Source organism: Mus caroli, unplaced genomic scaffold (genome assembly GCF_978045245.1).
Source record: "Mus caroli unplaced genomic scaffold, Mus_caroli_1 scaffold_1, whole genome shotgun sequence".
Taxonomy (NCBI): domain Eukaryota; kingdom Metazoa; phylum Chordata; class Mammalia; order Rodentia; family Muridae; genus Mus; species Mus caroli.
In genome coordinates, this window is record NW_028227256.1 from 145,628,967 (window position 1) to 145,655,558 (window position 26,592).

Consider the following 26,592-nt stretch of genomic DNA (forward strand, 5'->3'; position numbering starts at 1 on the left):
TACATAATTGTGTTCAAGGAAAGTGAAAATTCAGGTTGATGACTGAAGATAGAAGAGGCTTGGTGACACTAAAATGGACGAAGTATAACTCCTGCATCCTTTTTAGCTCTGGAGAACATGGTGAATATGTGATCAGACTGATAATCCTAAGAAGGGCTTGCAAATAGGAACTACACAAGAGAGGTGGGAAATAATTATGAGAAAAAATTCCACCTCATGTGAGGGGCCAGGAATGGATACCTGATATATCCATTGCAATCTCAGGGCTTCAGGTTTGACAATATTTACACTGTACACAATTACAAGTATGGCAATCATAATTTTGTGGGTTCTGTAAGAATAATTTTGATTACTGACCATTCCAGCAGAGAAATCTCTTGAAGTTCATCTCTCATTATCATCACCGCATAAGTGTTCTCTTAGGATCTAAATGAAAACAACTGACTTTAGAGCAAGGTTTATTTGAGGTACAAGACTTCTCTCAGTCTTGTAGTTAGCTTGGGTATGAACCTCCAAAACCCTGATAAATTTTTTCCTGTGTTCTATTTTATATTTGAATGTGAACATTAAGAATATTGGAATCCTTGTGAACTTTTTGTAATGTATTTATGGCAAAGGCTTTAGAAAAGAGAACAAACACCTTATTGTGTAGAGAAGTAACATTCAATTAATCTCAGATGGTTAATTTTTCCCTCACCCTGAATGAGAAGTTTCAAAGAAGTTATGTCAACATTTGCACTGTGATATCAGACCATGTCTTATAACTAGCGAGTATTTTATAGAGATGGAAAATTCTTAATCAAAGGAAGAGGTAGTTCAGGTGAGAAAATAAAATGTTCTGTTTGAAGCCCTGATAAAACTACAAATTCAGCTAGATCTTAAAAGCTAGTTCAATTAACATTTAAAAACATGTAAGTAGAATTCTCACAAGAAAAATATGATGTAATGTTTGTATTATTGTTTATCCAATTGCATTGAACAGAACAGTCTTTTATGTTTGAGAAAGATCTATACATTATGTTAATCCTCATAGAAGTCTGTCAAGATTGGGGTAAGGAACTATGAAACACTAGTAAAGCTTGCTGAGATTATTTCCAGAAAGTTAAGTCCATAGTGACAAGAATTGATACCATTGCCATGACAAAACACCTTGACCAAAAGCAACCTTGGGAAGAAAGAGTTTATTTGGCTTATACTTCCACATTACTGTTCACCATTAAAGGAAACATTGACAGCTATGCAAGAGGGAAGGAATCTGAACACAGAAGCTGATTTTGAGGCCATTGAGGAGTGATTCTTTCTGGCTTGTTCATCATGGCTTGCTCTCCCTGCCTGCTTCTGGAAAACAGGACCACTAGCCCAGAAGTGGTACCATCCACAATGGGCTTAGCCCTCACCTATCAATCACTTAATTTTTAAAAGGTTCTACAGGCTTACTTGAAGTCACATCTTATAAAGAAATTTTATTAATTGGGATTCCTTCCATTTAGATGACTTTAACTCATGCCAACCTGACATCAAACAAGAGGGCATAAGAATGGTAAGATGGCTTAAATGGAAGACTTAGGCAGATATCACGTCCACTGAGTTATACTAGCATGTCTCAACTGACAAGTTTAATTAGAAACTATAACATCCCAGAAAAACTGGAAGAGTTCATAAGTGCTAGGCAGCTAGTGCTTTAGATGGAAACTTAAGGAATAATAACACTGAGGAATACGACTTTGGCAGGCTTTAAACTTATTGTTTTGTGAATTCTTTAACTCTATAAAGGATACCAGGTAATTTTACCTGATTCCTTATATCTCTTCAGAGCCAATGCTTGATATTAATATAGGATGTCCTTTTATTTGTTTTCTTAGAAGAGATAACAGATTTATTAAGAAAAGGGGAAGATAAATAACTCTCAAGAATGGGAGAGTTAGGAAGTGAGGATACTCAGTATTAGATATCTTGCAAACATAAACTAGATGCTGTAGTACCAAAGATGTTAAATGCATATGAGTATAGTCTTAAATGGAAAGGGCAGGTTATTTTGCTCATATTTTCATTAATTCCTAACAAGGTAAGAAACAACTTCTTTTTTATTTTTTTCATTAAAGTAAAAGTATAATTACATTACATCCCTCTTTTCATTTTCTACCTCCAATACCTCCTTTGTATACTCTTTTGACTCTGAAGAAATAGGCCTCTTTTTGAATAGTTGTTATTCTTACAGATGAGCATACACACACAAATACACACAGATACATACCTAGTTAAACCATGTTGTCAATCATAAAATCATATATATATATATACATATATATATATACATACATATATATACAAGTAACATTAAACAGACTGAACAGATTGAAGATTTCTATGAAATCTTCATGCCCAAGTATCCTAAGTAAGGAAAGAAAGGAGTATTAGTAAATAAGATGAAATATAAATGTTAAAAATTTTATAGCAATATTTTGGGAATAGTTAAGTGAGTGATGTTTGAAGGAGCAAAAAGGATAGTGATGTTGAAGTCAGGAAAGCAAAAGCATCCCGAATTTCACAACTTTACTTATGACTTTCAAGTTATACATACATTTGTTATTAGTCATCAATATCACCCTATGTAATTACAGGGTTCTGCAGAGGTCAGAAGTGGCAATTCCTTGTCATGGAGTTACTGTGTATTAGAATATGCCAAACAACAACGATAAATAAATAAAATTGTAACTTTAGATCTTGTTTAATTTTGTGATGTAAGTTACACATTTATTCTTAATTGCATTGTCTTCTATGGACCTAATTGTTAATTGAAGTTCATTGAACACGATTTAAAATCTCTAGTATTTCAGTGAAGTTGAATTTACCCACTGTTAATCCTTAATCATTTAGGCAGTTTAAGGGATCATGTTTTCCCTTCTTTTTTTTTTTTTTTTTTTTTTGGTTTTTGGTTTTTTTTTTTTTTTTTTTTTTGGTTTTTTGGTGTTTTTTTTGTTTGTTTTTTATTTTTTCAAGACAGGGTTTCTCTGTATAGCCCTGGCTGTCCTGGAACTCACTTTGTAGACCAGGCTGGCCTTGAACTCAGAAATCCACCTGCCTCTGCATCCCGAGTGCTGGAATTAAAAGTGTGCACCACCACCACCTGTCATGTTTTCCCTTTTTTTTTTTTTTTTGTATGTTTTCCCATTTTTAACCCATATAATGGTTTACTTCAGTATCAAAATCTATAGTTAAAATAACTTACACTGAAAACAAAACAAAACAAAACAAAACAAAATAAAGCATAGCTTACATTGGAGACTGTCCATATAGTGGGAACAGAAGCACTAATGGTCACTTTTATGGTATGAAGAGCAATTTAAGTGAATAAAAATATATCGCTATCACAAAGCAAACTGGATTGAATATCCCAGTAAAGTAATTTCATTATCTTCTGTATCATAATTTAATTAAAATTTAGCATCTTATAACACAAAAATCTATAATGAATAAGTACCCAGAACCTGAAATTTGTAGTTCTATTCTCCAGTGCAAAAGTGAGAGGACAAAGCAAATTTAAGTCTATAGTGGGCATAGTTCTGGTGAGAGATACTGTTCAATAGCTGTGATGGTTGAAATGAAGATGGCAACATATGACCATATAATTGAATGCTTAATCCCTAACTGATGTAACCACTTTAGGAAGGATTAGAGATGTGGCCTTGTTGGAGGGGATGTGACACTGGTGGTAGGATTTGAGGTTTCAGAGTCCACACCATTTCCTAGTCTTTCCTACTTTCCCTTTCTGTCTCTGTCACTCTTTCTCTATTTCTACCAGTCTTCTATGTCCACACCTCTTTCCCTCTTCCACCTCTCTCTGCCTTCAACCTGTGGATCAGAATCTTAAGTTCTAATCTCTTAGCTACTGTTTAAGAACCCTGTCTACCTATTTGCTGTTATGTCCCCCACCACAATGGTCATAGACTCACTCTCTGAAACTGTAGCCAAAACATCTAATTAAATTATTTTTCCTAAGTTGTTTTGGTCATGGAGTCTCTTCCCAACAATGAAAAAGTAGCTAAAACAGTAATGAAAATACTTATTTATCTTGCATATCGTCCAAAGATTTGTCTCCAACATGAAAAAATAAGTGTGAAGTACTTTCACAGATATTATTGCATTATATTGATTAGGGGGAAAAACACAGCATTTAACGGACTTTAAGTAGTCTGCACAGGTGAGAGTGTGGACTACAGAAGTGACACAGCTTCTGGGTTAGGCAGAAGTGACACAGCTTCAGGGACAGACTCCATTTTGGGCTCCAGACTTCTGGGCACCTTCCCTGCCAGAGGAGAAGTGTCTGCCCAGGAGGGCTCTGACCTCCAGATCTTAGGTAAGAGAGCCATCTTGTGTCCCATGTCCCTCGGAGACCAATCTGTGCATGTGAGTGTGCAGACTGCAGAGGCAACACATCTTCTGGGACAAGCCCTGTTTTGGGTCTTCATCTTCAACCAGGAGGCAGGTCTGAATGCCAGACCTCTGTGCACCTTTCCTGCAAGAGGAGAGCTTGCCTGCAGAGACAACTCTGACCACTGAGACTCAGGAGAGAGCTGGACTCCCAGGACTGCTGACGGGGGCTAACAGAATTACAGGAGGAACAAGCTCCAACCAGAGATAACTATAACAACTAACTCCAGAGATTACCATATGGCGAAAGGAAAACTTAAGAATCTTAATAACAGAAACCAAGACCACTCACCATCATCAGAACACAGCACTCCCAACTCAGCCAGTCCTGTATACCCCAACACACCCAAAAAGCAAGACTTGGATTTAAAATCATATCTCATGATGCTGGTAGAGGACATCAAGAAGGGCATTAATAACTAACTTAAAGAAATACAGAACATTGCTAAAGAGGTAGAAGTCCTTAAAGAGGAAACATTAAAAACCCCTTAAAGAGCTACAGGAAAACAGAACCAAACAGATGATGGAATTGAACAAAACCATCCAAGACCTAAAAAGGGAAGTAGAAACAAAAAAAGAAAACCTAAAGTTTGACAACTCTGGAGATAGAAAACCTAGGAAAGAAATCTGTAATCATAGATGTGAGAATCAGTAACAGAATACAAGAGATGGAAGAGAGAATCTCAGGTGAAGAAGATTTCATAGCATGCCTTTAATCCCAGTACTTGGGAGGCAGAGGCAGGCTGATTTCTGAGTTCAAGGCCAGCTTGGTCTACAAAGTGAGTTCCAGGACAGCCAAGGATATAGAGAAAAACCTTGTCTCAAAGAGAGCATGGGCACAACAATCAAAGAAAATGCAAAATGCAAAAATATCTTAACTCAAAACATCAAGGAATTCCAGGACACAATGAGAACACCAAACCTACGGATAAGAGTAGATGAGAATGAAGATTTTCAACTTAAAGGGCCAGCAAATATCTTCAACAAAATTATAGAAGAAAACTTCCCAAACATAAAGAAAGACATGCCTATGAACATACAAGAAGCCTACAGAACTCCAATTAGACTGGACCAGAAAAGAAATTCACCCCGACACATATTAATCAGAACAACAAATGCACTAAATAAAGATAGAATATTTAAAGCAGTAAGGGGAAAAGGTCAAGTAACATATAAAGGCAGGCCTATCAGTATTACACCAGATTTTTCACCAGAGACTATGAAAGCCAGAAGATCCTGGACAGATGTTCTAGAGACACTAAGAGAACACAAATGCCAGTCCAGGCTACTATACCCAGCCAAACTTTAAATTACTGTAGATGGAGAAACAAAAGTATTCCATGATAAAACCAAATTCACACAATATCTTTCCACGAATCCAGCCATTCAAAGGATGATAAAGGGAAAACACCATCACAAGGACTTAAACTATACCCTAGAAAAAGCAAGAAAGTAATCCTTCAACAAACCTAAAGAAGACAGCCACAAGAACAGAATCTCTACTTTAACAACAAAAATAACAGGAAGCAACAATTACTTTTCTTTAATTTCTCTTAACATCAGTGGACTCAATTCCCCAATAAAAACACATAGACTAATAGACTGGCTACACAAAGAGGACCCAATATTTTGCTGCTTACAGGAAACCCACCTCAGGGAAAAAGATAGACACTACCTCAGAGTGAAAGGCTGGAAAACAATTTTCCAAGCAAATGGTCTGAAGAAACAAGCTGGAGTAGCCATTCTAATATCAAATAAAATTGACTTCTAATCCAAAGTTATAAAAAAAAGGCAAGGAGGGGCACTTCATACTCATCAAAGGTAAAATCTACCATGATGAACTCTCAATTCTGAATATCTATGTTCCAAATACAAGGGCAGCCACATTCATTAAAAAAAAATTTAGTAAATCTCAAAGCACACATTGCACCTCACACAATAATAGTGGAAGACTTCAATAACCCACTCTCACCAATGGACAGATCCTGGAAACAGAAACTAAATAGAGACATGGACACTAACAGTTGTTATGAAACAAATGGATTTTATAGATATCTACAGAACATTTTATCCTAAAACATAAGGATATACATTCTTCTCAGATCCACATGGTACCTCCTCCAAAACTGACCATATAATTGGTCACAATACAGGCCTCCACAGATACAAAACTATTGAAATTATACCATGCATTCTATTAGATCACCATGGACTAAGACTGATCTTCAATAAGAACATAAATAATAGAAAGCCAACATTCATGTGGAAAATGAACAACACTCTATTCAATGATTCCTTTGTCAAGGAAGGAATAAAGAAAGAAATTAAAGACTTTTTAGAGTTTAATGAAAATGAAGCCACAACATACCCAAACTTATGGGGATCCATCCCATAAATAGCCACTAAACCCAAACAGTATTGCATATGCCAGCAAGATTTTTCTGACAGGACCCTGATATAGCTGTCTCTTGTGAGGCTATGTCAGTGCCTGGCAAATACAGAAGTGGATGTTCACATTCATCTATTGGATCGAACACAGGGCCCACAATGGAGGAGCTACAGAAAGTACCCAAGGAGTTGAAGGGGTCTGCAGCCCTATAGAAGGAACTACAATATGAACTAACCTGTACTCCCAAATCTGGTGTCTCTAGCTGCATATGTAGTAGAAAATAGCCTAGTCAGACATCATTGCCAGGAGAGGCCCTTGTTCTTGCGAAGATTATGTGCCACAGTACAGGGGAATGCCTGGGCCAGGAAGCTGGAATGGATAGGTTGGGAAGCAGGGCAGAGCGAGGGTATAGGGGAGTTTCAGGGTAACATTTGAAATGTAAATGAAGAAAATATCTAATAAAAATCATGAAAAAAAACCAAACAAACAAAAACAAGGACATCCTGACTTTTGCAGGCAAATGGATGGAACTAGAAAATATCATCCTGAGTGAGGTAACTCAGACTTAAAATGACATGCATGGCAGGTACTCAATAATAGGTGGATATTACAGTCCCCCCCCGAAAAAAAAGAAGAGTGCACAATACCCAATGTACAGTCCACAGAACTCAAAAATCTCAACAAGCTGAAGTGCCCAAGTGAGGACACCTCAGTCCCATTTGGGAGAGTAAAGAAATCAATCGCAAATGGGGAGGTATGAACGGAGGAACCTGAGAGGGAAAGTGGATAGAAGGAGGGAAAGTAAGGGAAGAGGGGACCTGATCTGTTATTGGGAGACTGAAAAGGACTGAAGCCCTGAGGGCCAGCAGAAAGAATGGAAAATGTCAACCTCAGGAAATAGGAGGTCGGTAGACTCTCCAGAATGCACTAGAGACCTGGGAGGTGAGAGACTCTCAAGAGTCAAAGGCAGGGACCTTAGATGAAATGCCTGATAGTAGGAGAGGGACCTTAAAAAGCCTACCTCCAGCAGGAAGACATGGCATTAAGTGAGTGATGGAGTTGCCATCCCAATAGTCACATCTCTGACTCATAACAGTTCCTGTCTAAATGAATTGCAGGGATGGAAATGGAGAGGAGCCTAAGGAAAAGAAGATCCAGAGACAGACCCAAAGTAGGACCCAGCTCCAGGGGAGGGCCCAAGGGCTGACACTATTACTGAGACAATGAAGTTCTCACAAAAATGGACCTATCATGACAGCTCTCCAAAAGATCCAACAAGCAGCTGAAAGAGTCAGATGCAGATATTTGCACCTAAGCAATGGACAGAAGCAGCTGACCCGTGTCCTGAATTAGGGAAGGATGAAAGAAGCTGAGGAGAAGGGCAATCCTGTAGGAGGACAAGCAGTCTCAATTAATCTGGACCTCTGAGATCTCCAACACACATACTGTAGAGGATTTCCAGGTCTGTGTTCATTCAGAGATGATGCACCTAACCCTCAAGAGACTGGAGGCCCCAGGGAGTATAGAGGTCAGGTGGGGTGGGGTGGGGTGGGGGGCTTCTATATGAAGACAGAGAATGTGGTTGGGGAGGAGGTGTGGGATGTAAAAGAGTCAGATGATGAATCAGGGGGCAGACGGGGAATGGAATATGGAGTGTAAAAAATAAATTAATTTAAAAAGAAAAAAGTTAAATTACTGTAAGTTTTATAAGTATTTGAAGCTTAATTTTTGAATGAAGAATACCTCAATTTCAGTTCTCAGTGATTGTGTTGCATTCTGTACATGTATTTAGTAATAATAGCAAGCGAATTTAAACTTATGATCGACATGTATTTATCCTTCTACTACACTTTTGCTATCAAACTTTAAACATACTAAGACCAATATCATTTACTGACTTACATACTATTGATTAGATAGTGCATTGAACCTTTACAAGTTAGTTGATCTTTTAATCTTCTGTCTATACATTTGTAAACATGGTTTTATTAAAAAAATAAATCTTCTTTTGAAAGACAAGTCATAGAATATTGAAAAAGAATTGTTAATAATGACAACATGACTATTATAAGAATGGACAGACAGCACTTATAATGAAAACAGTGTTTCTTTCTTTTCTTATTGGACATTTTCTTTATTTACATTTCAAATGTTATCCCATTTTTCCGGTTTCCTCCCTCCCTAACACACCCAATCACAATCTACATCCCTCTGTGTTTATGAGGGTGTTCCTCCACCTACCCACACACTCCCATTTCCCTACACTGGGGCATCTATTGAACTTTCATAGTACCAGAGCAGAAGCCACTGGTGTTCTGTTCAGGAATTTTTTTCCCTGTGCCCATATGTTTGAGGCTCTCCCCAAGTTTGTCCTCTATATGTTTCAGTGTGTCTGGTTTTACTTGGAGGTCCTTGATCCACTTGGACTTGAGGTTTGTATGAGGAGATGAGAATGGGTCGATTTGCATTCTTCTGCATGCTGACTGCCAATTGAACCAGTGCCATATGTTAAAATTTGCTGTCTTTTTCCACTGGATGGTTTTAGTTCCTTTGTCAACGATCAAGAGACCATATGTGTGTGGGTTAATTTCTGGGTCTTTAATTCTAGTCCATTGATCTTCCTTCCTGTCTCTGTACCAATACCATGTAATTTTTATCATTATCTGTAATACAGCTTGAGGTCAGGGATGGTGATTCCCCTAGAAGACCTTCTACTGTTGAGAATAATTTTGCTATCCTGGATTTTGTTGTTGTTGTTGTTGTTGTTATTCCAAATGAATTTGCAAACACCTATATTGATCAAAGGCAAAACATTCTGTCTGTAAATAAATATCAAGAAATCATAAAAATAATATCAAACAATTAATTGCAAACAGCCTTTTGCTCATCCACATTAATGTTAAAAACCCTAATTTAAGATCCAGCATATAATAAAAGAAACTATGATACCACAAGGAAACCTACTCAACTGTATTCATAATAGCACAGAAATGAGAAACAACGTACATGCCCCTCAACCAAAGAATAGGTAAACAAATTATGGTACATTTATACAATGGAGGATTATTCAACCACTAGAAGCAATGACACCATGAATATTTCATGCATATGGATGGAAGTAGAAAAGATCATCCTGAATGAGTTAACTAAGACCCAGAAAGACAAACATGGTATGTACTAATTTATACGTGGATATTAGTAATAAAGTATAGGGTAGCTGTGCTACAAAAAAGAGACCTTAAGAAGCTAAAAAACAAAGAAGGCCCAAGAGAGATCCTTCATATAACTGAAAAGGGGTAATAGATTATAATTGTTAGATATATGTGATAGATTTAGGGAGGGAACTGGGTCAAGGATGAATGGTGATGGGAAAAGGAATGATGAAGTAGGGGATGATAGAGGTAGAGGGTACTGGGAAAGACCACTGGTTTGGGTAGGTCATATCTGAGATTAGCTAAAAACCTAGGACTATAGAAACTTCCAGAAATCACTGAGGGTTACCCTAGCTAAGACTCCTAGCAATGGGAGATATGAGGCATGAACTGGCCATCTCTTGTAACCAAGCAAGGCTTCTGATGAATGAATTAGGATATCAAACTAGCCACCAAACCTTAGACCCAGAATTTGTTCTACCTTTCAAGATGTGACATGGTAAAAGATGAACAATTTGAGGGAAGGGCCAAACAAGGACTTCAAACCCATCTTGACAGCAATTTCATTATGAGAGGAAGCCCACCCATGACAATATTAATTATATTCTGCTATGTTTGGAGACAGGAGCAGAGCTTAACTGTTATTAGAGAGGCTTTACCCAACAACTGATGGAAACAGAAGCAGAGACACAGAGTCAGACATTAAATGAAGCTTGAGCAACTGGTAGAAGACAGAGAGGAAGAATTGAAGAAACCAGAGGGGTCAAAAACATCAAAAAGGAACCAAGAGAATCAATTTACTTGGATCCATAGATGTTCAAAGATAATGAATTGCCAACCATAGAGCATGTGTAGGATGGACCTAGGCACTCTGCAAATATGTAACCGTTGTGCAGCTGTGTCTTCATATAAGTCTCCCAAAGCAGAAGGAGCTGTCTCTGACTACAAGGATCCCTTGCCCCTAACTTGGCTTGACTAACCTCAATAGATGAGCATGTACCTAGCCTTACTGCAACTTAATACACCAAGGCTGATTGATATCCCTGAGAGGCCTCCAGTTGTCTGTAGAGAAGGATGTAGGGTGAATGGGAGGGGAAGGAAGGCGAGAAAGAAAAAATGCGAGTTGAGAGGGGAAGCTGTGATCAGAATGTAAAGTAAAAAAAAATTTAATAATATAGAGAAACTTGTTTTCTGCTTTTCAGTCCTTTGTCTCCCTAATTCAGTCATCACTTGTACCTGACAAATCTTAAGTAACCTTCCAATGCCACACATTGAAAGATCCACCTTGAACTATATGATCTCGAAATTCTGCTGTGTATAGCCCATCTTTGACTTTGTCTTGTGCAATGTTTCCTGCTAAGATGGGATAAAAGGCTTCTAGATCAACAGTAATGAACTGGGCTTTATTACCATCATATTTTGTGTTTGTTTTACCTCCAAAGCAAACTTCTATATGGTTAGTAACTTTTATAAATAACTCTTGAAGTCTCTGACCAAAATGAATATACTGCCAAAATTTAATAAATAACTAATATGCCTTTTGGCCAATTTTCTTCTTATTTTGAGGGCTTTCCAAATTTTGATTGCATTAAGGAATGATATCTATATTTCATCTGTTAATAAATAATAAATGATGTCTCTATGCTTATATTTTATAAAATGAATATTGAGAAATTTTTCTGATATCAAATTCATAAAGTGAAAGTATACTTTTTAAAACAATTTTGCCTTCTTGTAATTATATCTTATAATTAAGCAATAATTGCATTTTTCTCTTATATCAATTTTCAAAAACTGAAAATATACTGTAGCAACTTAGTCTCCTTGCAATTATATCTTATAATTAAGGAATACATTTATTTTTTTATCAAAATATGTTCTAAGAGTGAATTATCTGTCTTTGGTTATGCTATGACATCCATGTGATGATACATGAATAACAGACTGTGCACAAGGTGCTGAGTACATTCATGAAGATCACGGTAATTGGAAATGTCCACATATTTCCCTCAGGCTTAATTAGCAAAAATATCAAGAAGTTTAATGTCATTAATTAGTATTCATGATGGATTCTTTTCATAGTTAATCTATTCTGCCACAATCACCCTCATCGCAACAATTCTAGAAAATAAAATTTCTATTTGAAATTGAGCAAATCAAATATACAATTTCAGTGAAAGCTAGATTTACTGTGATCCCATAGTCAAGGGGTATGACTGCCTCCAAATATAAGATTTATGGCAGCCAGAGTTTCTGTAACTGGAACATAAACTACTTTTCTATAGAATAATGTATTTCTAAAGTGACAACTTGAGTATCAATTGGAGATCTGTAAATTTTTTCATTACAGGAGTAAAAAATAATGTTCATAAAAATAATATAGTGCTGTTTATACAGCAACTTTTTAATATATATCCTTTGTTTGACTAAGCATGTAAATCTTAGATGAAGTAGTCCCTAATACTTGAGTACCCCTCATAAACTAAGAGAATAAAAAAATAGCATGCAGTCAGCTTTAGTGATCCAATGGCCTTACGTAAAATGAAGAATTAAATAATACCTAATTTATAGCTATAATTTCATTAAAAATACTGATAATTTCAATCTCATGTCCTATTTTTAATCAATAAAAAGAAAATAAATATTATCTCTGAAAGCTAACGAGAAAATTTGTACAGATATTGTATAAGCATTTTACCCATCCATATAAAAGTTGTTCTAGTTAGTCATGAAGAAAGTAAAAAATACTAATTATGAACAAGGTTGAGTCACTCTTATTATAATTATTATAGGTAGTACTATAAGTTGTGCAAAAATGAAAATAAATGGCTGTTTTTTAGTAAGTAATATGAAAATGTGAGGTAAAGTTTAAAATTATAATGAGTTAAGACCCAATGAGTTTTGATGGTAGCTTAATAAAGTCATATAAAAAGAAGTGATCTTATTTTATTCTTAAAATATTTCTAAATTAACTTTGGTTTGAGGAACTGGAACATTTGTCTATCAAAATAGAAATATTAATTAGAATTATTGATATATATGTAGTCATGCTTTTATATACTTTAATTGATGAAACCATAGGAAAATTTTTATCACAGTTTCTGTTCCCCCAAGTTCAATAGCAATTAAATAGTATTTAACAATTTATGAATTAAGGGCACAAAGAAAATACAAAATGGAATATGCAGAGAGACAGTGAAAATCCCACATGAATGGGATGACAGAACACTCCACCATTTTACTTTCTTCTTCCTTTCCCCTCTCCCTCTCTGTTTCTCTTTCAAGTTCTTGGTTGTTTTTTCTCTTTTTCCTTCCTGTACCTCTACAGTGTTTTATACAGATTTCTACACTGTACCCAGAATTTTACAGAAATGTCATGGACTGGGGAGAATAATTATGGTTTACCAAGGTGCTATTTTTTTATTTGAATTGAAACTTTCGTTCATTGAAAAATGTTTCCTTTCTGCCACCTCCCCCACCACCACTGCAATGCTTAGTAAGCTAATAAGTCACACTAAACTCAGAAAACTTATATGACATAGGAAGGAAAAAAAAAAAAAGAAAGAAAAAAACCTAACAAGGTGAATTCCCAAGGTTACACTAGCAGTAAAAATTGTTATGGAAAAAGAGACTTCTTTTCTTTTCTTTTCTTTTCTTTTCTTTTCTTTTCTTTTCTTTTCTTTTCTTTTCTTTTCTTTTCTTTTCTTTTCTCTTCTTTTCTTTCTTTTCTTTTCTTTTCTCTTCTTTATATTATTTTTATGTCTAGTCTTTACCCCCCACTCTGTCCACTCTCCCACAGTTCCTCATCCCATTCCTCCTACCCCATGTCTCCACTCATGACTCTCCAAGGTTAGGTACATCTTCTCTCACTGACGTCAGACCAGGAAATCTGCTGTTGTATATGTGTAGGGTCCTGGACCAGCTGGTGTATCCAGCTGAGTAGGAGGTTTAGTGTCTGTGAAATCTCTGGGTTATGGGATAGTTATGAAACTGCTGGTCTTCCTATTGAATCACCCTCCTTACAGCATTTCCTTAATTCAACTAAGGGGGTCTTGACTTCAGTCTATTAGTTGGGTGTAAGTATCTGAATCTTTCTCAGTCAGCTGCTTGTTGGGCATTTCAGAGGGCAGCCATACTAAGCTTCTCTCTGTAAACACACCATAATATCAGTAATAGTGTCACACCTTGGGGCCTCCTCCTGATTTGGATCCCAAATTGGGCAGGTCACTGGACCTCCTTTCCTTCAGGCTCTTCTTCATTTTTGTCCCTGCAGTTCTTTTAGACAAGAACAATTTTGCGTCAGAGTTTTAGACTCTGGGAGAGCAACCCCATCCCTCCACTTGATGTCTTGATACTGGACTCTACAAGTTCCCTTTCCCCACTGTCAAATATTCCATCTAATATCCCACTCTTTGAGTCCTGAGAGTCTCTCACCACCCAGGTTTCTGGAACATTTTAAAGGATCTCCCCACCTTCAACCCTCCACCAAGGTTGTGGATTTAAAACCGTAGTTAAGAGGTTTTTTTTTAATTATGCCAAAAAATGTGTCAAAAAACAAATTTCTCCTGAACGGGAACCAACAGAACCAAAGATGACTCAGAAAGGAGAAGTTGAATGGACTGTGATGAATAAGTCATTTTTAAAGAAGAGAGTGGAATACCCATAGAAGTAATCTCTATAGAGCCAACTTTTTTCCATATGCAATATGGTAATGTACTTACTTGCTAATATAATCATTGCCTGCTTCTTAGAACAACTAAAAATCCAGGTAAAGTCCTGACTCTTGAAAGTAGAGTGTTCAGAGGGTTAGGATCTCACTGTAGCCATCTTTGTCTACATGCTGTTGTATGACACACATCATTGATGAATGAAGTTCATTAGATGAGTATGAATATACTGCTAAATGGCTGAAGGACTAAACATTTAATACTCAAGGTAGCATATATGTGAATGTATTGTAACCAGGCATTGGGAACTGTTGAACAACCACTATTGGGAGAATTGTGACATGAAGCTTAGGTTCATCTTGTTTCCCAGCAGACTTTCCCCATATAACGAAGTAATTCTGATGGCAAATTAATGTATGAACAGAATCCTCATCATTCACTTTGGTTTTAAAGTTGTGAAGAGGTTGGTAAAATGAAGATGTTAATGATCCATGTTTTATTGCCTATATGATGGAATGTAAAGAAAATAAAATCTTTATTAAAGAGCCCTCCATGGTATCCAAAATTCTGACAGAAAGAGTGAAAGGAAAATGAAATAAAGTGATAAAATAAACCTCCCCTAATATGGACGAAGGCAAAATCAATGATTCTTCATGCCTATTTGAATGTCAGTATTGGCTCAGCTCATGAGATTATGAAAACACTGTAACAAAGCTGCTTGTATTAGTGAAGATTTTTAAATAAAAGATGCAAAAGCTCGTCAGAATATGATCTCTACAACAATAGGACATAGGTTGATAATAAATCTCAGTACTGTGGATGCAGAGAAATGAAAGCTACAAAATATAAGCCAATATGAATTACATCACTTACCAAATAACTGACTAATATGAGTCATTAAGAGCAGTAGGCTACCACTAACTGAAATACACAGTGATATTGCAAACTGGTTAGATTTGAATAACTTACATTTATCAAGATGTATGCCATATTTACGTATAACATATTAAAACACTCAAAAGGATTAAAAGTTAAAGCAGACATAAGGGCACATCTAAATTATCCAAAAACAAATATAGAAGGATTTGTGTTGGAATGGAGTGCACAGAAAAAATATTAGTAAAATTCAATGGTTATAACCCTCTGAAAAACTAACTAAACTTAAGCAACAGTTCATATACATAAATAATACAGCAATTTAGATTAAATGTATTCTATTCCTGTGAGTATAAAATTACTTTCCAAGAAAACACAGTGTGACCATTTCACCCACACACTGAAGAATGTTGGAAGTAAAGATGTTTTTTTTTATCCTGTCCTAAGACTCTTCAGCAATCATGTATGGCTGATCAAAGGCAGCAACTGGCCCAGAGCTTCCAAGACTTAGGGGAAGATTATCAATACTGGGCATGGCAGGTAAGAACGCTGACTAGTATTCTACCTGGATCAAAGAGAGCTGCCACCCCTCGGGGGGGGGGTCTATGTGAGCCTCATAGAAATGTTTGCTTCATAGTAAGAATATAGATAGTTGGTGAAGAGAATCTATGGGTTACAGTGAAGTAGGAAAAATCACTGTACTCACTCGTGCTAATGTGGCACACCCAACATCACTCATTAATGAAACAATTGATAGAAGTAATGAAATCTTTTCATGATGGCTTGGTGTAGGCAAATTTTGTCTCTTGAATTGTTACATCTTACAACTTGATGTGCAGGTATTTTCTGGAATCTCTTGCCAACAATTCTGTTACTCAATTAAGTCTCCCTTTCTGCTTCAATAAAACCAAAATGGATGATGAGGAAGACTATGTCCTTTTTGGAGGAATTTCAGTTATTATAGACAGCAATGTAGATTTCTATAAATGAAATCCTATCCATTTGGATGTGCCTATAGTAAAAGCTACCCTTATTGTTGTTGATTGCTCTGGTTGCTTTTACAAATTGATAACAAATTTAAAGGTTAGAGTTGTTTAACTATAACATTTTATGGGAGATGAGGTGGATGGCTTAAGGCTAACTGTTACCATCCCAGGCCCATTGGTCTTTATATGATTTTGAGTGGTTTAATCCCTAAAATAATACAAAGTACCAACAAAGCCTTTGATTTTAATAGATGTTCTTGCCTTCTTCCTCTAACTTACTGAACTGAATTGAAGTGGGGTGAGTTTACAGACATTTCTAAATTTACACAGTCATTAGAAAAGGAAGGATGTACAACCTGTAATTTAGTATCAGCTATACCTAACCTGCAGTGATACATTAGAACAGGCCTGAGTCCAAAAACTCTGCGGAAGCTGATGAAGTTCTTAGGCACAGAGCCACCAGCAGATTTGTCCCATATGTGATGAGTTCATGGCAGTTGGCAGATAAACCAAGGCCAGTGAGAAGAAAAATATCATTGCCAACAATGTGCCAATGCCAAACAGAGATCTTACCTTACATGGAATAAGACATAGGTTAATCTGAGCCAATGTCCCATGGCTCAGAGATATGGAGACTCTTTGTACTGACACATTCTAGAATGGAAGCAATTATAGTTTCTCTGATAATTTGAAGTACATCATTATTTTATTTTCTCTTATTTTATTTAAATATTTGTAGAATTTACTGTTACACCCTTCTTTATTAGGACAGTTTTCATTGTACCATATGTTTGAATAAGTTGTGGTTGATTCATAATTGATTCTATAATGTTATTAATTTACTTGTTTCTTTCACCATCATTTTTTAGTTCATTATATTGTGCTCATCCTATGTGAGTTTATATATGTTCCATATTTTCCTTGTTATTAAGGTATACTTTCACACATTCACATTTAGCACAATGCAATAATGTATTTCCTGCCTGGGACTTCTCCATCTACTAAAGCCATAGCAAGATTTGGAGTTTCCCCTGTCAACAATTTTATAGACTGCTTCATATATTTTTAACTTGAAAATATGTTCTTGCTGGGCGTGTTGGCACACACCTTTAATCTCAGCACTTGGGAGGCAGAGGCAGGTGGATTTCTGAGTTCTAGGCCAGCCTGGTCTACAAAGTGAGCTCCAGGACAGCCAGGGCTATACAGAGAAACCCTGTCTCCAAAAACAAAACAAAACAAACAAACAAAAAACAAAAAAAGAAAGAAAATATGTTCTTTTTTTATTATCCACATTTATAGATTTTGTATTTTGATGGTGTCCAATAAATCAGTGTGTTCTATTCTTGATTCCTTATTGTTTTATCAGCACAGTGTCTGCTTTATCTATCTTCTCACCATGCTCTTCTCATTTATCTACCTGAGAGTCAAAAAAAATGAAAAATGGAAGGGAGAAAGTAAAAAAGTAAAAAAGTAAGAGAGAGAGAGAGAGACAAAGGAGGAAATCATTTGTCCGTGGTAAAAGAGATGAATTAGAAGACATTATGCTAACCAAAATATCCAGGCCCATAGACAAATAAAAATCTACTTCATATTGCTTATGTACAAAAACCAAATAAGTTGATCTCAAATAAATTCTTAGTAAATTATTAGTTAGTGTATGCTTGGGAAAAATGAGGCAGGAGGCCAAAGAGGTGGTAGAGGGCAGTGAATAGCTATTACAGTAATGAACCTCATAGAAGAAATTCCAATGTTTTATTTTGCCATAGACAATGTTCACAATCATTCACTATAAACATTCTTCATGTGTTTATAATAAAAGTGTAACATTTTATTTTATATTGGCTTAGTGTACAGTAATTGTCATATATTAATTATTAGCTTAATAAATTTATCACAAATTAATCAATAAATTACACTAACTAGCATTGTGAAGATGATAATGTTAAAAGTAATTCAAATAAAACCATTCTAAATATGTAGGAATCAGGGTATTTAAATTTTATTATGAAGACTTTAAAATTTGTATTAATATTTACATGTGTGATATATAATATAAATCACATAATTATTTCATGTCTTCTTAAATTTGTACACTGTTTCATGTTGAGAAGAACATAGTCAAATATATGGACTTTCTTTAATGTGCTTCAGATTTCAATGATAAAGATGAATTTTATAATTTACTATATTTTGTTGATTTATTTTACTGTAAAAATCTCCACAATTCATTACATTTTATTGTCTAACTGCCTTAATGTAGCAATTAGAAGTCAATTAGAAATGTCCAGGAACTATAATACTTAAAGATCAATTAGGTACCCATGCTGTTAGGAAGATTAAATATTTACTAAAATAACAAAAGCTTTGAAACTAATGGTTCCAACTTCATTACTTGAATACATTTTTTGAGCTGCTATTTTCTGCCTCACTTCACTGTAATTGCAAAAAGCAATAGAAGCAGTAAACATTTCAGACTAAAGTGTATAAAAATGCACAGAGCTTTTAGGTCATAATGACACTTTCGATATTGTACATAGAACCACGAACAACTTTTGGTACAAGTATGTGAAAGTCTTAATTGAAAAGAAAACTTTGTAATTTTATTATTCAGCACTAATTACTTAATGTAACTGATGGGAACGAAAGTCACTAAGTTTAATTCTTAATAGAAAAACAAAATAGAAATGTGCTGGATTGCACATTATGTCTTGGTAATTTGCATGGTAACTGGTAATGATACAGTCAAAGTTATTTGAAAATTAAGTCAAACCTTTCCAAAGAAGTTATTTGCATATTTCAGATCTATAAATGTTGTGGTAATAAAAATAATTTTAGCTATAAAAGTTTACAAGCTATAAAGTTTATATAAGCTCTGATGACCTATTATAAAGATTATGAGCTCTGAGTATTAAGGGTAGCTTATAGATATTCTATAGTTATATTTCTGAGGATGAGTTTTATCTTCACACAGAAATACTCATAGACAGAAGAATTGTCAATTGGTTCTTTTTGTGCAAAAAAAGATCATCTTATTCCTCAGATATACTTAAAATATCATAGTGAAAGAAATTAAAAACTAGAAGATAAATAAGGAAAGTATGGAGGAAAAGAAAGAGAGTAGAAGTAAGAAAGAGAGGAGAGAAAAAAGAAATAAGGGGACAAAGGAGACAGGAAGAACTGAAGAAAGAAGAAAGAAAGACAAAGAAAACAATGGAGGAAGGAAGGAAGGAAGGAAGGAAGGAAGGAAGGAAGGAAGGAAGGAAGGAAGGAAATGAGGGAGGGATGGAGAGAAGGGGGAAAGGAAGGAAGGTTGGAAGGTTGGAAAGAAAGAAAGAAGGAGGGAAGACGTGAAGTTTGTAATGGACAATGACCATCTACATAGAAAACAGCACTCTTACTCTACTGAGTCATGTGACAATATTGTTGAAGCCTTCAATTTATGTCAAATTAAATCTCAAAATTAGAGATACAAAACAGTGAAGTGATAAGAAAATACATTTAATATGTTAAAACTCTTTAAGTGAAGAATTTTTTTGAAAATTAAGTAAAATGTGTATAACATAAAATATAGAGGAGGCTTCTATCCTTTATGTACAAAATTTCTTTAGAAAGAAGCGAAAACACACAGCAAATACATTATGGTATTTTAAGAGAAGAATGGGAAGAGATAACTGGGGAGATGCTGATCATTGAGTACTTTTATCACTAGGAACACGAAGACCTAGTAAGCATCTATATAACATAATGAACACAGAGAACAATAATGTATTATGTGTTTCAAGTATAAGTAATGAACATGTGCAGCACACAGTATTGGACCAGATATATAGATCAACAGGCAGTGTTTGCAGAGCCAAGAGGAAGCATTGCATTTGATCCAATCCACCATGTAAATCCAAGTCTGGAATAACTTCTGTCATATCTGCAGAAGAGAGGTAGGAAGAGGTACGAGATTCCAAAGTTTAGCTAAATTTTTGGCTTCGTTCCAAGTTTAAGGCTGACTAGGGCTACTTGAGACCCTTCTTGAAATATAACTAAAAAAATAACAACCATGGAATATGGTATGCATACTCTTCACATTTTATATACCATTATAACTTTAAAAGAAAAAAAAGTGCTCGCACTACAGCAGCACATATACTAAAATTGGAACAATACAGAGAAGATTAGCATGGACCCTGCGCAAGAATGACACGCAAATTCGTGAAGTGTTCCATATTTTTACTTTAACAACAAAAATAACAGGAAGCAACAATTACTTTTCCTTAATATCTCTTAATATCAATGGACTCAACTCCCAAATAAAAAAACATAGACTAACAAACTGGCTACACAAACAAGACCCAACATTTTTCTGCTTACAGGAAACTCATCTCAGAGAAAAAGACACTACCTCAGAATGAAAGACTGGAAAACAATTTTCCAAGCAAATGGTATGAAGAAACAAGCTGGAGTAGCCATTTTAATATCTAACAAAATCGACTTCCAACCCAAAATAATCAAAAAAGACAAGGAGGGGCACTTCATACTCATCAAAGGTAAAATCCTCCAAGAGGAACTATCAATTCTGAATATATATGCTCCAAATACAAGGGCAGCCACATTCATTAAAGAAACTTTAGTAAAGCTCAAAGCACACATTGCACCTCACACAATAATAGTGGGAGACTTCAACACATCACTTTCACCAATGGACAGATCATGGAAACAGAAACTAAACAGGGACACAGTGAAACTAACAAAAGTGATGAAACAAATGGACTTAACAGATATCTACAGAACATTTTATCCTAAAACAAAAGTATATACCTTCTTCTCAGCACCCCATGGTACCTTCTCCAAAATTGACCACATAATAGGTCACAAAACAAGCCTCAACATATACAAAAATATTGAAATTGTCCCATGCATCCTATCAGATCACCATGGACTAAGGCTGATCTTCAATAACAAAATAACTAATAGAAAGCCAACACTCACATGGAAACTGAACAACACTCTTCTCAATGATAACTTGGTCAGGGAAGGAATAAAGAAAGAAATTAAGGACTTTTTGGAGTTTAATGAAAATGAAGCCACAACATACCCAAACTTATGGGACACAATGAAAGCATTTCTAAGAGGAAAACTCATAGCTCTGAGTGCCTCCAAAAAGAAACTAGAGACAGTACACATTAGTATCTTGACAACACACATAAAAGCACTAGAACAAAAGGAAGCAAATTCACCCAAGAGGAGTAGACAGCAGGAAATAATCAAACTCAGGGGCGAAATCAACCAAGTGGAAACAAGAAGAACTATTCAAAGAATCAACCAATCAAGGAGCTGGTTCTTTGAGAAAATCAACAAGATAGATAAACCCTTAGCCAGACTCACTAGACGGCACAGGGAAAACATCCTAATTAACAAAATCAGAAATACAAAGGGAAACATAACAACAGATCCTAAAGACATCCAAAACATCAGATCCTTCTACAAAAGGCTATACTCAACAAAACTGGAAAACCTGGATGAAATGGACAAGTTTCTAGACAGATACCAGGTACCAAAGCTAAATCAAGATCAGGTTGATGATCTAAACAGTCCTATATCCCCTAAAGAAATAGAAGCAGTCATTAATAGTCTCCCAACCAAAAAAAAAAAGCCCAGGACCAGATGGGTTTAGTGCAGAGTTCTATCAGACCTTCAAAGAAGACCTAATTCCAGTTCTTCACAAACTATTCCACAAAATAGAAACGGAAGGTACTCTACCCAACTCATTCTATGAAGCCACAATTACTCTGATACCTAAACCACAAAAAGACCCAACAAAGTTAGAGAACTTCAGGCCAATTTCCCTTATGAATATCTATGCAAAAATCCTCAATAAAGTTCTTGCTAACCGAATCCAAGAACACATCAAAACAATCATCCATCCTGAACAAGTAGGTTTCATCCCAGGGATGCAAGGATGGTTCAATATACAGAAATTCATCGATGTAATCCAGTATATAAACAAACTCAAAGACAAAAACCACATGATCATCTCATTAGATGCTGAGAAAGCATTTGACAAAATCCAACACCCATTCATGATAAAAGTCTTGGAAAGATCAGGAATTCAAGGCCCATACCTAAACATGATAAGAGCAATCTACAGCAAACCAGTAGCCAACATCAAAGTAAATGTTGAGAAGCTGGAAGCAATCCCACTAAACTCAGGGACTAGACAAGGCTGTCCACTCTCTCCCTACCTATTCAACATTGTACTTGAAGTCCTAGTCAGAGCAATTAGACAACAAAAGGAGATCATGGGGATACATGATCAAAATATCAAAATATCACTTTTTGCAGATGATATGATAGTATATATAAGTGACCCTAAAAATTCCACCAGAGAACTCTTAAGCCTGATAAACAGTTTCAATGAAGTACCTGGATATAAAATTAACTTAAACAAGTCAATGGCCTTTCTGTACACAAAGGATAAACAGGCTGAGAAAGAAATTAGGGAAACAGCACCCTTCTCAATAGTCACAAATAATATAAAATACCCTGGCATGACTCTAACTAAGGAAGTGAAAGATCTGTATGATAAGAACTTCAAGTCTCTGAAGAAAGAAATTATAGAAGATCTCAGAAGATGGAAAGATCTCCCATGCTCATGGATTGGCAGGATAAACATTGGAAAAATGGCTATCTTGCCAAATGCAATCTACAGATTCAATGCAATCCCCATCAAAATTCCAAGTCAATTCTTCAACGAATTAGAAAGGGCAATCAGCAGATTCATCTGGAATAACAAAAAACCTAGGATAGCAAAAACTCTTCTCAAGGATAAAAGAACCTCTGGTGGAATCACCATGCCGGACCTAAAGCTGTACTACAGAGCAATTGTGATAAAAACTGCATGGTATTGGTATAGTTACAGACAAGTAGACCAATGGAACAAAATTGAAGACCCAGAGATGAATCCACACACCTATGGTCACTTGATCTTTAACAAGGGAGCTAAAACCATCCAGTGGAAAAAAGACAGCATTTTCAACAAATGGTGCTGGCACAACTGGCAGTTATCATGTAGAAAAATGCGAATTGATCCATTTCTATCTCCTTGTACTAAGGTCAAATCTAAGTGGATTAAGGAACTCCACATAAAACCAGAGACACTGAAACCTATATAGGAGAAAGTCGGGAAAAGCCTCGAAGATATGGGTACATGGGAAAAATTCCTGAATAGAACAGCAAAGTCTTGTGCTGTAAGATCGAGAATCAATAAATGGGACCTCATAAAATTGCAAAGCTTCTGCAAAGCAAAAGACACCGTCAATAAGACAAAAAGGCCACCAACAGATTGGGAAAGGATCTTTACCTATCCCAAATCGGATAGGGGACTAATATCCAATATATATAAAGAACTCAAGAAGGTGGACTCCAGAAAATCAAATAACCCCATTAAAAATGGGGCTCAGAGCAGAACAAAGAATTCTCACCTGAGGAATACGGAATGGCTGAGAAGCATCTGAAAAAATGATCAACATCCTTAATCATCAGGGAAATGAAAATCAAAAACACCCTGAGATTCCACTTCACTCCAGTCAGAATGGCTAAGATCAAAAATTCAGGTGACAGCAGATGCTGGCGAGGATGTGGAGAAAGAGGAACACTCCTCCATTGTTGGTGGGATTGCAAGCTTGTACAACCACTCTGGAAATCAGTCTGGTGGTTCCTCAGAAAACTGGACATAATACTACCGGAGGATCCAGCAATACCTCTCCTGGGCATATATCCAGAAGATGTCCCAACCGGTAAGAAGGACACATGCTCCACTATGTTCATAGCAGCCTTATTTATAATAGCCAGAAGCTGGAAAGATCCCAGATGCCCCTCAACAGAGGAAAGGATACAGAAAATGTGGTACATTTACACAATGGAGTACTACTCAGCTATTAAAAAAATGAATTTATGAAATTCCTAGGCAAATGGATGGACCTGGAGGGCATCATGCTGAGTGAGGTAACCCAATCACAAAGGAACTCACACAATATATACTCACTGATAAGTGGATATTAGCCCAGAAACTTAGGATACCCAAGATATAAGATACAATTTGCTAAACGCATGAAATTCAAGAAGAACGAAGACCAAAGTGTGGACACTTTGCCCCTTCTTAGAAATGGGAACAAAACACCCATGGAAGGAGTTACAGAGACAAAATTTGGAGCTGTGAAAAAGGATGGACCATCTAGTGATTGCCACATGCAGGGATCCATCCCATAATCAGCTTCCAAACTCTGACACCATTGCATACACTAGCAAGATTTTGCTGAAAGGACCCAGATATAGCTGTCTTTTGTGAGACTATGCCGGGGCCTAGCAAACACAGAAGTGGATGATCACAGTCAGCTATTGGATGGATCACAGGGCCCCCAATGGAGGAGCTAGAGAAATTAACCAAGGAGTTAAAGGGTACTGCAACCCTATAGGTGGAACAACAATATGAACTAACCAGTATCCCGGAGCTCTTGTCTCTAGCTGCATATGTAACAAAAGTTGGCCTAGTCGGCCATCACTGCAAAGAGAGGCCCATTGGACTTGCAAACTTTATATGCCCCAGTACAGGGGAACCCCAGGTCCAAAATGGGGGAGTGGATGGGTAGGGGATTGGGGGTTGGGTATGGGGGACTTTTGGGTTAGCATTGAAAATGTAAACGAGGAAAATACCTAACAAAAAAAAATTAAAAAAAAAAAAAAAGAAATAAAAAGAAGAAAGAAAAAAAAAAATACTTCAAAGCCAAACTGGATTTTTTTAAACATGGCTTATACAAGTCCCCTCTAAAATGTAAAATGTTTATTACAGGTATAATGAATATTTTTAAAAATCATTATTAGTGTTTCTGCCTATACTCTTTGTGTTTATGAAATCTAACTAAGGTTTCCAGGTGTATGTAAGAATACTGTGAACCTACTCAAAATAGTTAGTTTGATTTTGTAGATTTTTTTAATTCTACAAAATATTATTTTATAGATTAATAAAATTATCCAACATTATACTAAAGTCAAAAATACTGGCATCACCCTTTAGTACACCTCTGCTCATGGTAATTTTTTACAGGCTATGTGAATGCATCAGGTCTTCCATATTTGCAGTGTTAGCCTTTTCCTGAACCATGTTCTGATCCCTAACATGTGACCAGTCCAGTAGTGTTGGGTGTAAATTTACATATTCACACTTGGAGCTTTGTTCTATTATCTGGCAACAACTGGCAGGACAGTCTTGTTAAAATGTAAATTAGAGAAACATAGAAGAAATGAATTTGACCAGATACCACATAACTATGTTAAGTACAGTAAAGGAAAGTTTTTACTTCAGAGACATCTGTGTTTGAACAGTATGAATGAGCCTTTATGGCAGAAGTAGATTGAATTCTAAAGATGAAAATTTGCTCTTGTATTTTGAGATCTCAGAGAAACTTGGGGAATTTTTTTTTTTATTTCTTCTAAAGAATCTGGGTATTAAGCCACACTTGGCAAGGAAAGGGAATAAATTACAGAAAGCAATGTAAAAAATTTTCCTAGACATTTTATGAACAGTGAATTTTTGCATTTCTATAATTATATGGTTATATAGGTTTTACATTAATAAGAATTTTATGTTATATTATACATATTTCATTAATTAATCAATTAATTAATTATTTTGTGAACTACATGCTGATATTTTTATATATTTATTTTTACAGATCCATTTGGGTTTTTTTGTCTTTGTTTCTTGATCAGGGGTCAAGAAGTTATAAATATAAAATAAGTTATAAATACAAAGTGGAGCTTGCAAGAGATGTTTTCAAGTTAATGTAGTAAAACAATTGACAATGGCATTAAGTACATGGACTGAAAACGGAAAATTTTAAAATTTTTGCAAAAAATGTAAAATTAACTTTAAAAACATATCTCTTCCATATGAAGTTGAGAATTGCTCTTTCAATTTCTGTGAAGAATTTAACTCGAATTTTGATGGGGCTTGCCTTGAATCTTTGATCTCAAGCTGTACTATAGAACAATAGTGATAAAAATCACATGGTATTCATATAGAGAAGACAGGTTAATCAATG

General features: G+C 35.7%; 1 non-coding gene across 1 annotated transcript; it reads left to right on the forward strand.

Annotated features, from left to right (window-relative positions):
- Positions 1-20,615: 20,615 nt before the first annotated feature.
- Positions 20,616-20,724, forward strand: LOC115032569 (U6 spliceosomal RNA). The gene has a single exon (XR_003838214.1). It is a non-coding gene; the product is annotated as a U6 spliceosomal RNA (small nuclear RNA).
- The last annotated feature ends 5,868 nt before the right edge of the window (positions 20,725-26,592 follow it).